This window comes from Scyliorhinus canicula, chromosome 14, assembly GCF_902713615.1.
Source record: "Scyliorhinus canicula chromosome 14, sScyCan1.1, whole genome shotgun sequence".
Classification (NCBI taxonomy): Eukaryota; Metazoa; Chordata; class Chondrichthyes; order Carcharhiniformes; family Scyliorhinidae; genus Scyliorhinus; species Scyliorhinus canicula.
This window is the reverse complement of record NC_052159.1, coordinates 25,290,106-25,302,553: the sequence shown is the minus strand read 5'-3', so window position 1 is coordinate 25,302,553 and position 12,448 is coordinate 25,290,106.

Sequence of the window (12,448 nt, the reverse complement as noted above, 5' to 3'; positions counted from 1 at the left end):
GTTTTGCCCACACATAGAATTTTGTTTTAGTACTGGGGAGCTGAACTCAGAGATCTGGCCGCCATTTTTAAAGGATGCCCTGATCTCTAAGTGAGCTTCACCCCCCCACCCATGGACAATGTCACCCACCACATGCACGTGCACTAGCTACAGTAGTGGTCTCTGTATATGTTAATACATGATTAATTAATGTGCAGTCAGTACAGTCAGATGATCACTAGATGGTAACACTAATAGAAACTATATAAGGAGTTTCTCGCTCTTTCTTCGTGTTAGTGTGTGTGTATTGCAGCTAGAGGATAGAAGTGACCAGCTCAGAATGCAGTGTATTATATTATTTGTTAATTTAATCTAATCTTAGTTAATTCTATTACTAGTCAAAGTATTAAAGTAAACAAACTCACAAGTATATTATTTTGTTCCTCAATAAATAATTTGTCATCAACCGGAAGACTTTGACTGTCTATCATCAAATTAAATACAACTTGGAAGACAAATGAGAAATATATATATTACATCTCTGTAATACAACACCCCCAAGTGATGGAATCCCGGTCTTCAGGACCCCCTAATCCCCCTTACAGCACCTCTTTCATTCTAGGACCCCCACGTATCACCCACCCAACCTCCCGGAGGTCCCTACTTACCTGCCCTGCACACCCCCACCCTTCAAACCTTCCCGTCCACACTCATTTCATGAACTTGGCCCACGTTGCTCCCTGACCCTTGGAAGTGTCACCCTGGCACTTTGACGCCCTTGCACTCCACCCGACGCCACCCGGAACCTTCCCCTCCCAACTAACCATCTGACTCCCACTGAACACCCGCCTCCCCCAACCAACCGGCTCCCATCAAGCTCCAACTGATCACCCCACCCCCACTCCTGCCCCCACTGAGCTAATGAGTACACTCACCCAACCAACTCCCACCCTTACAGACCATCTGACCCCACCCCTCCACTGACTAACCAACCTCCCCCGGAGCAAATGAAATAAAAATCGCTTATTGTCACAAGGAGGCTTCAAATGAAGTTACTGTGAAAAGCCCCTAGTCGCCACATTCCGGCGCCTGCTCGTGAAGGCTGGTACGGGAATTGAACCGTGCTGCTGGCCTGCCTTGGGCTGCTTTCAGAAGCCAGCTCTTTCGCCCTGTGCTAAACCAGCCCCATTAAGCCTCCCCACTGACCACCTGACCCTCATTCTCCCCAATGAGCACCCAACCAGCCCCTAACCAACAGACGTGCCACCCCCCCCCCCCCCCCCCCCCCAATACTAATCATTTACCTTATAAACTTACTTTAATCCTGGTTTCTGAAAGTGAGTGGACCTTTAAACTTACTTGCTTTATAACAGCTAGAGCTGTAAAAAAAAAGTGTGGTTTCCTTATCTCCTGCCCTTGACTGAAGGTCACAGGGATGTGCAGCACGGCACAGTTGTCATGTGTCTGAGTTGGATAAGAATAAAGAACAAAGAAAATTACAGCATAAGAACAGGCCCTTCGGCCCTCCAAGCCTGTGCCGATCATGATCCCCTAACTAAAAAAAAAAACCCTTCTGTCCTTACTTGGTCCGTATCCCTCTATTTCCTCCAGATGCCTCTTAATGTTGCTAATGTGGCTGCTTCCTCCTGATCCTCCGGCACCTACCCCGCACATCTGCTTTAAACTTTCCCCCTCTCACCTTGAACCTGTGCTCCCTTGTAACTGACAACTTCCACCCTTGGAAAAAGCCTCTGACTATCCACCCTGTCTATGCCTCTCATAATTTTGTAGGTCTCTATCAGGTTTCCCCTCAGCCTCCATCTTTCCAGTGAAAACAATCCTTAGTTCATTCAACCTCTCCTCATAGCCAACACCCTCGAGACCAGGCAACATCCTGGTGAACCTTCTTTGCACTCTCTCCAAAGCTTCCACGTCCTTCTGATAATGTGGTGACCAGAACTGCATGCAATACTCCAAATGCGGCCTAACAAAGGTTGTATACAGCTTCAACCCAGATCCCTCTGTATGTCAATGTTCCTAAGGGCCATTTTCAGTGTAATTCATACTTAGACTTGATCCTCCAAAATGCATCACCTCACATTTGTCCGGATTAAACTGCATCTGCCACTTCTGTGTCCATTCTATATATATATCCTGTTGTATCCTCTGACAATCCTCGGCACTATCAGCGACTCCGCCAATCTTCGTGTCATCCACAAACTTACTAATCAAACCACCCACATTTTCCTCCAGATCATTTATATACACTACAAACAACAGAGGTCCCAGCACTGATCCCTGCGGAACATTACTAGATACAGATCTCCATTTGAAAAACACCCTTCTACCGCTACTCTGTCTTCTATAACTAAGCCAGTTCTGTATCCATCTAGCCAGCCCACCCCAAATCCCATGTGATTTTAATTTTTGTACCAGTCTGCCATGTGGGACCTTGTCAAACTTACTAAAGTCCAAATAAACTACATCCACAGCCCTTCCCTCATCAATTGTCTTTGTCACCTCTTCAAAAAACACAATCAAGTTGGTGAGACATGACGTTCCCCATACAAAACTATGCTACCTGTCCATTTTCCTCCTCCATCTTTTCCAAAAGCTTCCCCACCACTGATGTCAGGCTCAGTGGCCTATAATTTGCTGGATTGTCTCTGCTTCCATTCTTAAACAAGGGAATAGCATTGGCTATTCTCCAGTTGTCTGGAATCTCGCCTGTGATCAAAGAGGATGTGAAGATATCTGTTAAGGCCCCAGCTATTTCTCCCCTTGCCTCCCGCAGTAACCTGGAATAAATCCCACCCGGCCCCAGGACTTGTCTATCTTAATGCAATTTAGGGTACTCAACACTTCCTCCTTTGATATAGTGATGTTCTCAAGACAGTTCATGCACCTGTCCCTGACCTCAAGATCTTTCATGTTCTTCTCCCTGGTGAATATTGATACTAAGTACTCATTAAGAATTTCACCCACTTCCTGTGGTTCCACACATAACTTCCTTCCATTCTCCTTTAGTGGGCCTACTCTTGCTATGCTCTTGCTCTTAATATATGCATTAAAATCCTTGGGACTCTCCGTGACCATGTTTGCTAAAGACATTTCACGGCCCTTTTAACCCTCCGAATTCCACATTTAAGTTCCTCCCTACTTTCATTGTACTCCTCAAGGGCTTTGTCAGTTTTCCGGTGCTTAGACCTGTCGTGCGCTTCCTTTTTCCTTATGACTAAGCTTACAATTTCCCTAGACATCCATGGTTCCCGAATCCTGCCATTTCTATCCTTTATTTTTAAGGGGACATGCCTGTCCTGTACTTCAATTCCCTGGCCCTTTAAAGCCTCCCACAGGCCAGATGTGGACTTGCCCTCAACTCGCCGTTCCCAATCCTCATTCCCCAGTTCCTGTCTAATTTGGATGTAATTGGCCCACGCACAATTACGCACCCTGATCCGCGGGCCACGTCCTTATCCATGACTACTCGAAATCTTATGGAAGTATGGAATTATGGCCGCTGAACCCAAAATGCTCTCCCACTGGCTGGATTTCCAGGTTAGTAACTAGGAGCGGTGCTAGCCTGTTGCCTCCCACTTAATCCATCTACATCCCTTTGCAACCTCTTTAAGATCTCACGGCTTACATTCTCACTTCCCTTTGTATGGTCGGCAAATTTGAATCAATTACCTTCGGCCTCTTTGTCTAAATTTATTTATTTTATTTTTTACTCTTTCATGGGATGTGAGAGGGAGGGGGGGGGCAGTGCGGGGGTGCCCAATTGGCACATGGTGGCAGGATGGGGAGCCTGACCACATGGCCTATCTCCTGGTCGCCCCACTGCTCCCCTGGCCTTGGCAGATGCCCCCAGCTAATGGCACAACTGGGAGCTCTTTAGAAACTTGTCCTAGCTCCGCTCTCAAGCTCATCAGCCACAGCCCCTGTTCCCGATTTTAAATACCAAAAGTGAACCTCGCCATCGTCACTTCCACCTGTCACAGGCGGAGCATCACGAGAGGCCAGAGACGACCGGTTCGGGCAGGTTAATGATATGCTAATGGCCGTTACTGTACAATTTGCATGCCCATGCCATTGCGTGGCATGGAACGCATTAACGCCGCTATCGAGGCATGTTAATCCGATCGTGCCCGGCGCCAACCTCGATTTTCGGCTGATGCCCAATTCTCCGCGTGATCGTGATTCCAGCATTGCTGGATGGAGAATGCCGTCCATTATTTTAGTCCAATAGGCCTGGGGACCAATGGTAGGCAGGTTGAGCCTTAACCTCAGTTTACATAGAGATTGTTAAGCCTTAACCGGTAAATCCATTGGGATATATAACAGTCGCGTTAGAATTGACTTGTTCAGCTTCCAGCCATGCTCTTTTATTAATTCTGAGATTAATTATAAAAATGAATGGCACAGTGCTGAAAGTAAGGAGCAATGTGTGCTGCAGGTCAGCTCTGTCAGTGCAACTCTGCTGATTACAGCATCAGCATCTTACAAAGTTAATAGCTTGTGTTCGCATCAGCAGCCCCCAGGTGACAATTCATTAATAACAGCATTTCAAAAATATATAGATTTCAGACCACATATTGTGCACCTGCTTTGTGGGGACCCACCATAGGGATTTCAGGCAGCGGGATCATCCATCTTTGCCTGCTGGGCTTCTGTTAGAATGCATACAAGAGGTGAACTAGCGGGCAAAGTACTGTAAACGCCAGCACTGGCTTCAATTAGACATCCCTGATGTGCTGAAGCTAAATCCCTCTGCTGACATGTGTTCAGATAGCACCGCGCTAATGGTTGCATTCTCTCCCAGCGGTGATATCTGGTGACTGGGATCACAAATACCGAAAACAATACACCTTATAATGAATATATTTTATTATGTGCGAGGTGAGGAGGGAACAAGAACTTATTTTTGTGTTGGTAAGTTTACAAAGCTTGTAACGCAGCTTACGGAACAAAATGACTCTTGCGTACATGGTCAGATATCTAATATGGATCATTGAATCAAAGTCGGAAGAAGGTTAAAGTGTGGATTGGAAAACACACTGATGACCATTCTATGACGCTGACCTGAACTCCGCAGTGTTCCTGCAACACACAGAATTTTACGCCTGCAGCTATACATGAAACACCCTGGAAGCCCTGAGGGGAAAAGAGGATGATTATCTGGACGGACTGTCAAAGTCATTTCACAGACTGCTTCATAGCCAGGACTTTCAAACGAACACCAAGTTGTGGTGATATAAAGTCAAGTATAAAAAGAACTCATGTCCAATGGCACTTTTATAGTTCAATTTTCTTTAATGTTTTAAGAGAGCAACAGCTCCTCTCTGAGCTCAGAAAATGCTGTACGTCAAAACTGCTTTATTAAGTTATCATAGAATTTACAGTGCAGAAGGAGGCCATTCAGCCCATTGAGTCAGCACTGACTCTTGGGAAAAGCACCCTACATAATCCCATGACTCCACCCTATCCCTGTAACCCCACCTAACCTTTTTGGTTGGGACAACTAGGGACAATTTAGCACGCCCAATCCACCTAACCTGCACATCTTTGGACTGTGGGAGGAAACCGGGGCACCCCGAGGAAACACACGCAGACACGGGGAGGAAGTGAAAACTCCACACAGGCAAGTCACCCAAGGCCGGAATCAAACCCGGGTCCCTGGTGCTGTGAGGCAGCAGTGTGAACCATTGTGCCACCGTGCCACCCGAGTCATCGTCTGTGCTGAAGGAGGAAAAGCAAAACACAGCCATCACAGCAAGAACAGAGACAGGCCAGCCTTATGCGAGGAGGCATTAACTATTTGAGACAAGGTCAATACTGTTTAGTAAACAAGACTGACTTTGTCCAAAAGAACATGGTAATGGTGGAGTTGAAAACTGAAAAATACAGAGCAGAAAACACAACACATTTCCAGGAATAGGCAAGATAACCCATTGAAAGCCATTGAATTGTAAATAAACATTAAAAATTTGAACTGTAGGTTTTAATACGCTGCTGGACAGATTCTATAAGCAGTTGAGAACAAAGCGCAATTAGTAACTTATTTTTCCGTTTCTTTCGAAACATACACCTCTTTGTCTAGGCTGGCATTTATTGCCCGTGTGCCGAAGTTTACTTTTTTTTATCTTAGTTGATGGGGTGCGGATGTCGTTGGCTAGGCCAGCATTTATTGCCTATCCCTTAATGCCTTTGAGAGGGTGGTGGTGAGCTGCCTCCTTGAACCGCTGCAGTCCATGTGTTGTAGTAACATTTACAGTGATGTTAGGGAGAGAGTTCCAGGATGTTGACCAAGTGACAGTGAATAGAGTGAATATAGAATAGAGTGACAGTTGATATAGTTCAAAATCAGGGTGACATGTAACTTGGAGGGGAACTTGGACGTGGCCACTTTTAAAATGGAAATATTGAATTTCTGTTAGGCAAAAAACAGTCAAGGTAATGGAGAAACAGGAACAATAGATGTTTGTGAAGAAACAAACATGTTTTCTTGTTTTATAATGGTGCTCATTTGAGTCTTGAGCTGAAGATGTCTTAATGGCCAAAATACCAGCACCTGTTGTTTTTTAAGGAATGGCTAAAAGCGTGATGAACTTGAAACGACACTGGGGTGAATTCTCCGCCTGTGAGTTCCTCTGTTCCGCTGGCAGTGCACCCCGGCCCACGGGTTTCCCAGCAGCGTGGGGTGCCTACAATGGGAAATCCTATTGGCCAGAGGTGGGAACGGAGAATCCCGCTGCCAGCGACATGCTCTGCTGGGAAACACGCAGCTGGGAAGGCGGAGAATTCACCCCAACATGTTTAAACATTGCTTTAATTGATCTGTACCAGTAGGAAGTCTTTATTCTCTGATACCAGGATAGGAAATGGTCTTAAGAATTGATTTTAATAGCTTTGGTTAGGGGCTTGGGTTAAAATATGTTGATAAGAAATTGGGCTTTAATTCTGACTGTTTGGTGTCAAGAGGAAACGTATAATTTGTTCTGTCTTCGCTACTTTTTGTTAGGTACATTTACATTGTACTTAATAAATGCTGCTTAATTCACAAACACTAATCATTCGTACCTTGTAGGCCAACAACAACTGAGGATCCTAGTGTGAGAAATTAGAAATATGGACCTTAGATTTTGTTTTAATTAGAAGGACTTTATACCTCAAAACCCTACAACTTACAGGATTGTTAAGGGTTCAGCACATTGGTGTGAGACTGGAGCCATATATAGGCCAGTTTAGCAGGAGAAGGCAGGTTTCCTTCCCTGATGGTATAATAGTGAACCAGTTTGGTTTTTAACAATGATCCGACAGCTTCAAGCTTACTTTTACTGATACCAGTTTCCTTTTTTTTAAACTGCTTCTCTTGTTATATTTTCTTACGTTAGTGTTAATACGGGACCAGCAGACATCCTGCCCTCGTCGAGCCCTGCCTAACTAGTAAATTTTGAATCATTTAAGAATGCAGGCAAAAGATACGTTGCCTGTTCAATGTTATCCTTTCCCCTTCCTCAGTATTTGAGCTGGAGGTGATAGTTTCTCTAGATGCTGGAAAGGCATTTGGGAGAGCGGAGTGGGAATATTTATTTGAGATTCTTAGAAGGTGTGGATTTGGTCATATTTACATCCTGGATTCGCCTGTTTGGCAATGCCCCTACCGCCAGTGTTCGTAGGAACACTCTGAACCCTGACTATTTTCCCTTGAATCGGGGCACTGGGCAGGCCTGCCTGCTTTCTCCACGCCTGTTCCTATCGACTCTGGCAATAAAGCCGATCTCTATAGCGCTGAGGTCCTCAAGTCAGTGGAAGGGTATTTGTATTTTCCGGGATGGGGTTGCGCATTGGTTGTCTCTCCATGCAGATGACCTACTTCTTTATATTACAGATCCAGCCACCTCCATTGACAGCATGACAAAGTTACTTAACACCTTCAGCTCCTTCCCGGGGTATAAATTGAACTTGGGCAAGAGTGAATGTTTCCTGGTTAACCCTCACATCCGGGGAGGTGAGCCCAATTGAGGACATTACCTTTTTGCCTTTCGAAGACAAGCTATCGCTATCTGGGAGCATGGGTGGCCCACAGCAGGGCCTCACTTCTAGGTTGAACGACACGAGTTTGGTTAATAGTATCAAAACAGATTTGCAGAGGTGAATTGGCCTTCCTCTATCCTTGGTGGGTCGGGTTCAGACTATTAAAATGAACGTGCTCCCGAGGTTTTTCTTTTTCTTTCAATGCCTTCCCATTTTTCTCCCCAAGTCTTTTTTTAACAAGGCCAATAAATTGATATCCTCTTTTATTTAGGTGGGTAAGAATCCTAGAATCCGCAGCGTTCTGCTACAAATGGACAGACAGTTGGGGAGCTTGGCCCTCCCCAATTTATTGTTCTATTACTGGGTGTTGCCTTTTTGGATCTGCTGTAAATATGATAGTCAGTGAGGGTGCCCTCCTTCCTTTGGATATCAATACTCTATTGCTCAGAGTTGGCAGGTATCAAATGTACCAGCACAAGGTTCAACCGGCTATCGATCAAAGAGCCAAACACCAGTTAGTTAGTTCAAGGTCAAGGGTACTTTATTTGCACACACAATTAATCATGCGCCATAAACACCACTAGTTAAACTACATCTATCGACTAAAACAACCTGTACTTAACTTCAGGCACCCGGCTTAGGTCAGAGAAACAGTGGCCATTGTTCGATTTTGGATCCATCGGGTCTGTAGAAGTAACTGCTGCTCAGCTAGGCTCATCCGACTGGTAGCGGGCGTTGAACTTGGACTTGCTTCTGGTGATACTGCGATTGGAGATGGTCATCGCCAGGGTGCCTGGTCCAAAAGAGGATGAACACATGGTGCACTCTTCTTCTTATGCTTGGAGCTTTTCGCGCTCTTTTGGGCGGTCCTTCAGTTTGGACCCCACTAATTGGGTGATCCCTGATCACTATGTTCGATTCGAACCAATAAATGGGCGGGTGCCTGGATGGCTGGGCGTGTCCCAAGCGGTCACTGACCCTGTTGTTTACGCTTCCCTAGTACAGGGAGTGGTGCCGAAATGTCTCGGACTGTACCGGTCGCTCAAGTACCAGTCCATTGTCTGGTGGAGATGGTCCATCAAATGCTAATTGGTCGGAACTTTCATTGTACATTGTGACAGGCTCTCGGGGGCCTTGGCCTACTGTTAGACAGTCAGATGGGATCTAGTCACCAGATATATGCAGCTTTGAACCCCAGCTGCAATTGGTAAAGTAACTGCCTCCCCAGAGAGTCCTTACTTCTACAACTGTGGCCTCCGTGTAAGGTAGTTTTATTTTGTTTCATAACCCAAGATGAGTTTTCGACAACATATCTGCACCATCGCTCAGACTATCTATTTGCAACTCGTACCATTACCTTATCCTGCACTTGCCTCATCTTATCTGCTGTTGACACCCTCATCTGCGCTTTCGCTACCTCCGGACTGGATTCCAATGCTTGCCTGGTCGGCCTCCCTTGTTTTATCCCACCTACTTGTGGAACAGCCCATCATATCTGTACCACCTGTGCATGTCTTAACTCGCATGAAGTCTTGCTCAACTATCTCATGTTGAGCAAGACGGAGGCCTTCCTAATAGGGGCTCACCAGTGGGGCCTTAAATATTGACCCCCCCCTCAGACACAGACCCGGAGCTCCCCATAGTCCTGAGCTGGGATGTTTGTTTTGTACTCCGTGGCTCTGATCTTATTTGTGTTGGAGAATAAACCTGTTTTGCCTTTTACCCTGCACATCCTGCAATTATTAGTCTAGTAAACGTTCTCAGAACTGCTTCCAATGCATTTACATCTTTCCGTAAATAAGGAGAATAATACTGCGCGCAGCCCTCCAATTGTACTCACAACAATGCCCCGTTATGTTGAATTATAGCCTCCCTACATTTGCATTCAATTGCCCTTACCAGAAACAATAACATTCTATTAGTATTGCTAATTACTCGCTGTCCCTACCTTTTGTGATGAATAAACTAGAACACCCAGATCCCTCTGCAACTCAGAGCTCTGCAATCTCTCACCATTTAGATAATATGTTTTTTTTTATTCGTCATGCCAAAATAAAGAACCTCACATTTTACTCAATTTGCCAGATTTTTTCCCACTCACTTAACTAATCTATTTCATTTTGGTGCACTGTATGTACACTTCACAACTTACATTCCGACTATCTTTGGGTATTCAGCAAACTTATCAGCCATACCATCTATCACTTCATTAAAATCATTTATATAAATTGTAAAGAATTGAGGCTCCTGCACTGAGACATGTGGCATTTCACTGGTCACATCTTGGAACCAGAAAATGACCTATTTATGAACAATAACCTTTGATGCGGCAATTTATTAAATGCCTGCTGTAAATCTAGGTACAGTACATCCACTGCTTCCCCTTTATCCATAACACCTGTTACTTCTTCAGAGAACTCCCAATAAATCGGTTAAACGTGATTTCCCTCTCACAAAACCTTGTGACTCTGCCTGATTACCGTAAATTTATCTAAGGGTCCTGTAAAAACAGCTCTAAAATAGCTTTCATGTTCAGTTTGTACATTCTCCCCGTATCTGCGTGGGTTTCCTTTAGATGATCTGGTTTCCTCCCACAGTTCAAAGATGTTCAGGTTAGGTGAATTGGCCATACAAATTGTCCCTTAGTGTTCAAAGATGTGCAAGTTAGATGGGGTTCTGGGATGGGGTGGGGGAGTGGACCTAGACGGGCTGCACTTTCGTGGTTGGTGCGGACTTGATGGACCGCGTTATTTCCTTCTGCACTGTAGGGATTCTATGGTTCTAACATTTTTCCTTTAACAAATGTTCAGCTAACTGATTTCTTGTTTTCTGTCTCCCTCCCTTTTTGAATAAATTAGTTACATTAATTACTTTGAAGAGAGTGTAGTGGCCATCACTAAGGAGAAGCTGCTGGGGAAGCTGAAAGGTTTGAAGGGGGATAAATCACCTGGACCAGATGGACTACACCCCAGGAAGGAGACAGCTGAGGAGAGTGTGGAGGCATTGGTGGTGATTTTTCAGGTATCACTGGAGTCAGGGAGGGTCCCAGAGGACTGTAAAGTGGTTAATGTAACAACCATGTTTAAGAAGGGAGGGAGGCAGAAGACAGAAAATTATAGGCCAGTTAGCCGGACTTCAGTTGATGGTAAGATTTCATTCCATTAATAAGGACGAGATTGCGGAGCACTTGAAAATGCATGGTAAAATAGGACTGAGTCGGGCAGCATGGTGGGACAGTGGTTAGCACTGCTGCCTCACAGCGCCGAGGTCCCATGTTCGATCCCGGCATGGATCACGAGCACCTATAACAAGGAGAAGTGCGTGTTCAGCACGAACCGCTCAGCCATCCTCGGCTATGTGGTCCAGAACGGAGTTCTGGGGCCCGACCCCAATCGCATGTGCCCCCTCATGGAACTCCCCCTCCCCCACAAACAGTGTCTGGGGTTCTTTTCGTATTACGCCCAGTGGGTTCCAATCCTCCGTTTTCCCACTGACGGCCGAGGCTCACCAGGCCTTCAACCGTATCAAGAACGACATTGCCAAGGCCGCGATGCACGCGGTCGACAAGATGTTACCATTCCAAGTGGAGAGCGATGCATCAGACGTCGCTCTGGATGTCACCCTCAGCCAGGCAGGCAGGCCCATGGCATTCTTTTCCCGCACCCTCCATGCCTCCAAAATTCGGCACTCCTTCGTCGAAAAGGAGGCCCAAGCCATCGTTGAAGCTGTGCGGCATTGGAGGCATTACCTGGCCGGCAGGAGATTCACTCTCCTCACTGACCAACGGCCGGTTGCCTTCATGTTTAACAACACACAGCGGGGCAAGATCAAAAATGATAAAATCTTGAGGTGGAGGGTCGAGCTCTCCGCCTACAACTACGAGATTTTGTATCGCCCCGGCAAGCTCAACGAGCCCCCCGATGCCCTACCCCGAGGTACATGTGCCAGCGCACAAGTGGACTAACTCCGGACCCTGCACGAAAACCTCTGTCACCCAGGGGTCACCCATTTTTACCATTTCATCAAGGCCCGCAACCTGCCCTACTCCATCGAGGAAGTCAAGGCTATCACCAGAGACTGCCAGGTCTGCGCGGAGTGTAAACCGCACTTCAACCGGCCAGACTGTGTGCGCCTGGTGAAGGCCTCCCGCCCCTTTGAACGCCTCAGCGTGGACTTCAAAGGGCCCCTCCCCTCCACTGTCCGCAACACGTACTTTCTCAGTGTGGTCGATGAATATTCCCGATTCCCCTTTGCCATCCCATGCCCCGACATGACATCTGCCACAGTCATCAAATACCTCAACACCATCTTCGCTCTGTTCGGTTTCCCTGCCTACCTCCACAGCGACCGGGGATCCTCATTCATGAGCGATGAGCTGCACCAGTACCTGCTCAACAGGGACATTGCCTCAAGCAGGACGACCAGCTACAAC